A 6000-nucleotide genomic window follows, 5' to 3' on the forward strand; every position below is an offset into this window, starting at 1 on the left:
ATGTAGAAGCGTCGAGGAATAGTTTCATTAGACGACATCTTGGAACAGTAGCCAACCTCTCCTCTGTGCTACCTCCTCGACTTTTCTTCATTTTATTGTATCTTTTTTCTTTTCATTTGCATAGTTAGTTGTAATGTAAGCTTGTTTTAGCTTTTCACTATACACTGTACTGTTCCTTTGTCTTAATAAAAGATAAGTTCATTTCTTTACACATGCTTTTCTTCTCTGCAACAACTACTTTGCGCATGAATATTAAATGTAAGCTTGCCCTTAATAATATTCCGGGCAGGAAAATGCCTTAACGCAGATTCCTACCAGTTTAAACTCACAAATATTATCAAGTATAACAAGGGTAAGCCTTAATAAATTAAACTATTGGAACTAACCGGGATAACCGCTGAGTGCTGCGCGATGCATGCTAGACCAATGTCCGAGAGGGTGGCCGAGTAGCGAGGGACTTTGATTGTGTTTTTGGGTAATATATTGCGCTATATCACATCGATCCCTTTGGTGTTGGGGATCCGAGGGTAGACTGGGGGATCCGTGCAGTTTTAGGGATCAACCCTACTGTTAACGGGGAGTTCTCCTCGGATGGATTTTAATGTTCAAGTAACAGTTTTTCTTTCATGTACCTGGTTTCCCCATAGGCTTGAGTCCGAGGACCATGCAAGGCCTTGGTTCTGTCCAAAACTTGTGATTTTTTCTTTTTTGTACCTGGTTTCCCCATAGGCTTGAGTCCGAGGACCATGCAAGGCCTTGGTTCTGTCCAAAACTTGTGATTTTTTCTTTTTTGTACTTGGTTTCCCCATAGGCTTGAGTCCGAGGACCATGCAAAGCCTTGGTTCTGTCCAAAACTTGTGATTTTTTCTTTTTTGTACTTGGTTTCCCCATAGGCTTGAGTCCGAGGACCATGCAAGGCCTTGGTTCTGTCCAAAACTTGTGATTTTTTCTTTTTTGTACTTGGTTTCCCCATAGGCTTGAGTCCGAGGACCATGCAAGGCCTTGGTTCTGTCCAAAACTTGTGAAATTTCTTTTATGTACTTGGTTTCCCCATAGGCTTGAGTCCGAGGACCATGCAAGGCCTTGTTCTGTCCAAAACTTGTGAAATTTCTTTTATGTACTTGGTTTCCCCATAGGCTTGAGTCCGAGGACCATGCAAGGCCTTGGTTCTGTCCAAAACTTGTGAAATTTCTTTTATGTACTTGGTTTCCCCATAGGCTTGAGTCCGAGGACCATGCAAGGCCTTGGTTCTGTCCAAAACTTGTAAAATTTCTTTTATTCGGTTTACTTTTCGACCATAAGCCCCTATACCAGGGCGGGGAAAGTTGGCCTGAGGCCGGAAGCCCCTAGAGATGCCCGCGCCCTTGGCACTGTAAGGCGTAGCCCCTAGCAGAAGCTTATGCCGGAGCAACAATTGTATGTCGCCGGAGTCGGAGGAAGCCCCAGGAATTTCTGCTTGCTAGAGAGCTAACTCCACCGCCACATGCGCCAACGCGCAAACCTCCCCACAGACGGCGCCAATTGTAAGGACACAATTCTCTGGCGGCCCAATAAGGATGTTGGGCTCGCGCATGAAAGATCCCTCACAATATGATTTGTAGAGAGTGGGCTTGAAAAGCTAGCCGTTGGTCACGGGGCGGTGCCCTGTCCTGGTTTTAAAGGAATTCGTGTAGAAAAAGGATTTGGGCTTGAATGTTTAAGCCCTACGGCATCGCATCCTGTGGGATGGGCCTCCTCGGACTTGATCCAAGGACTACTAGGGTCTTACCCCGGTTACCCGGCGATGGTTTTTTTTCTGTAATCTCAGGTGGTGTTGAGATGTTCTCACCCAGATCGTCTCCCTTCTTTGGAGGTGGAATGGGAGTCCCCTTTCGATTTACTTTCTTCCTTCTTTTATACTCGTCTGCGTTAACTATCCTTCGTCCACGTGTAGGGTCAGTCTTTACAAGACTGATATTTGTCCCATCAGTCTAATCCCAGAATTGTTGGGGATGGTTGACAAGGCTGCAGAGTACGGCTCTGTTAGGTGCAGAGTCTTATCCGGAAGGGTAATAAGGATAACTTCCCCTAAGATATTTTGGATCTCCTTACAAATTCGTTCCTATACCAGTTTTACCCCTTTATTCCGGTGGGATTCTGGATCTGCCGAGGACTGAACTGTCCTCGGCTGCCTCCCAAAACTGTTTTGTGCTCTGTATTGTAGAGCTTGAGTCACAGCTCTCCTCGGCTTGGGCCTTCGGCAAGAGCAACTGGGCCTGGCCCTTAAATTATTGGGCCCCACAGAAACCATATTATTTTAATTAATTAGATATCTTGAAAGAAATTATAAGAGTTAGATTCATCATCCTTGTATTGTATAATTTCTACTAAAAATTTCCTATTTATATTATCAATAAATCACAAAACTAATATATATATATATTATATACTTTTTTCGACGGTTTTTAGTACTTTTTTCAACGATTTCAACAGTTAAAAATTACCAAATTTCTTGTAGTGACTCTTGTACCACACTTCTCTTATAAAAGGCACTCATATATATTTTATTAAGTGAGAAATACAATACATTCATTAAGTATTTCTAACACACATAAATAATCATTCCATTATATGAGTTATTATAGTCTACCAAATATGTCATTACTAAAATTAATGATAAGTAACCACCATGCACTCTTAGTGCGATGGTCACTCCACAAATATAAGTGTTTGTGGGGTGTTGGGGGTAAGGGGCGGGATTCAAGTCTCCAGGAGAGAGTTTCACACACATAAATAGTTAGATTAGGCTAGAATAGAATTTCTATCTTGTATTAAAAAAAAAAATTTAATGATAAGTAATGAGTGAATATTATCCTTGTGAGAATGAAATATCAGTTTTCCACATTACAAGTAACTAATTTTATTTCGTTACTAATGGATTAATTATATTTGACTAATATCCTTTTTACCTTTAGTTTTTCTCCAATATGTTGTGAACAATGGGAGAAAAAGTAGGAAAAATATTTCCCCTAGAAATTGAATTTTAAAGAATAGATTATTGGAAAATTCAATTGGTGGGAGTGGAAATAATCGATAAGTCTGATGCCCTTGAGCACTTTTTGATTGTTATTTTCCCTTGAAGGTGTTCCTTGGCCTAGCCAGAAAAAGGGCAATTGCATTGCCAATTTGCCATGTTAGTTGAATATCAAATAAAACATATAAAGGAGAAGAGTATTGTGATTCAATAGCATTACTCGGTGTAGCCTAAGTTTAGTTCTGCGGCTGCCTCTCACAACTTTTTGTAATAAAAAAAATAAAAAAACTATAAATTATACAAACTCATTAAAACAAGGCTGCCGATATTATAAGAAAACAAACTTAAATGAATAAAACATTTCTTCTTAGGAAAAGGAAAAAAAAAAAAAAAAACTATCTAAACTGAATTGAATAAAATGATAAAGATGAGAGACATATGAAGCAGTATTCATATAATTAAGATGAGTGATTTTATTAGTTTTGGTTCCAACAATATAGGAAGAAACCGTAGAGGGACATAGACATTATTGTAATTAAGAACAAAGGGTAAAAGCAAACCCTGCATGTTATTGAGTGACGACGCAATAATATAATGAATAAATTGTACATGAACAGTACTACTCAACAGTAACAATGACAATAATGTAACTTCTCAGGCTTGCCGTTCTTAAGAAGCTTACAAAGGCCTCCTTTAGAGCAACCATTGTTGGAACAAATGGTGTTGCAATCTGCGTCACCATTTTTAATTGGGTTTTCCGCTTTTGTATTGCAGTTGGGCATATGGTTGTCGAAGCAGCATTTTATTGGGGCTGCTGCTGCATTATAGCTTATGCTTGCGACTTGGTTGCATTGCAAAACTCACGGGTCTTAGGCTGCAAACGCAGCTACAGACGGGATAAAGCCGCATTTTTAAAAAATGCAACTTAAAGTAGGCAAAAGAAGCCGTGTTTTAAACATGCTGCTATAGAATATGTCTATAGCCGCGTTTTTAGTGTTTATAGCCGCATTTTTGGGGGTGGAGCTATTGCCGCGTTTAAAACACGCGACTATAGGACCTTCCTATTTCATTTTTTTTTTTTTTTTTTAAATCTTAACTATGGCTGCATTTAAAAAATGCGGCTCTAGCTTGCCTAAAGCCATGTTTTATAGACACGGCTTTAAATTTAGTCTGTAACCACGTGTTTAAAACACAACTTTAGTTTAGGAAGTGGCTGCGTTTCTTAAACGCGGCTTCAGATTTGCCTATAGCCACAGGTTAAAAACGTGACTTTACGCTTTGTATAAATAGTATAGTAAAAAATTTCCAACCCTCTCCCATCGCACATCATCAGCCTCCATCTCTCAAGCCCTCATCCTCCATCTGATCTCAACCCTCACCCTCTAAGCCTCCATCTCTCAAGCCCTCACCCTCCATCTCCGATCTCAACCCTCACCTTCCATCTGTCACTTTCAAGCCCTCACCCTCCATCTTCAATCTCAAGCCCTCACTCTCAATCTCTCCGATCTTAAGCCCTCACCCATCGCACATCGCACATCTGTCACTGTCACTCCCCACAGGTTTTAAACCCAGTTTTTGTTGATCACTTGCTAAATTTCTCCAGTTTTTCGTTTCTCACAGGCTTTCTCTTCTTCAACGCTGAGAACACTCCGCCCTCCAATCCCAACATCCGTTTCCACCACCGTCCAAACCACAGGTACAGTTTCTTAGTTCTCATTTTCTTTTTATCACTAAAAATATCACATTCATTGATATATAATAATCACATTCATTCAGATTATCAGATCGGACGGTTCGTGTGAAGTATCAGCGCCTCTAGATCCACTGGTAAAGGTGCATGATTTCTGAGCTTAGCCTTAAATTTTCTGAGTTAGGGTTTGTGTTTGTAAATAAATTTTCTGATTTTTGTTTTTATTTTTAAAATTTACATTTATTTCTATTTTTGGATAGGTTGTGGCGAGAATTAGTCCTGTTAATTAGGCGAATCAGGTGGTTAAGAAGGTCTCACCAGACACATTGTCAATTGTGGATCGGAAATTTAGGTTTGATTCCGTGAGTTGCTTTTGGGATTTGCTAAGCGAGGGAAGCTCTTGTAGTCTTCGTCCAAGGTAATTGTTTGATGAATTGATAGATTGTGTTGGTTTTTTATTTTTATTTTTATTTTCCTGCATTTGGGTCTGTTTGTTTGCCAAGAAATTGGAGGGGAAAGAGAAGGAAAAGAAATGAGAACTTTTTTAATTGCATCTTAGTCTCTGTTTTATGTTTTGGATAATGGGGTTAAATTTTCTTGAGTTGAATATCTTAGAGTATGATATTTTCTCTCCTTGGTACTAGTAGAGTATACATAATTCATAAGAACACCCATTTCTCTCCTTGGCTATCTGGAAAGAAACTATGTTTTGGCATTGGGGGGGCAATGACCCCTTTAAAGTTTTTGGAAAATTGACTTTTATACATTTGACCCCAAAATATATTGTAATATTTGTCTGAACTTCCTTTTTGCCCAATTGCCATAAGAATAATTTGAAAAATCTTTAGCCAAAACCTAAAAACCAATCAAATGAAGCACAAATCTACATAACAAATCATACATCTGGTCTAAATAGCCCAAAGGAATAATAATGAGGGGAGACTAACTCTCACTCTACCCATCTTTGATCTTTCAATTTTCACCACTTGCTTTGGGACAACTTACAGTTTGTTTCTTTGTATTACCCATCATGTATGCCATGCATATATATATATATATATATATTATATATATATATATATATATATATAAATAATGTCAATTCTATATATGTACACTATAATAGAATTTCCTATAATTGTTTTTAGCAAATATTCCTACTTAGACAACATTAATATGGCAATATTGTTGTCAATTACTATATATTATGGGATTGTACTCTTTTTTTTTTTTTTTTCCTGTATTTTCTATTATAGCTTTTTTGATTGAATTATTTTAAGTATCTCGTTTGGTCTTA

The sequence above is a fragment of the Quercus lobata genome, chromosome 5 (genome assembly GCF_001633185.2).
Source record: "Quercus lobata isolate SW786 chromosome 5, ValleyOak3.0 Primary Assembly, whole genome shotgun sequence".
NCBI lineage: Eukaryota > Viridiplantae > Streptophyta > Magnoliopsida > Fagales > Fagaceae > Quercus > Quercus lobata.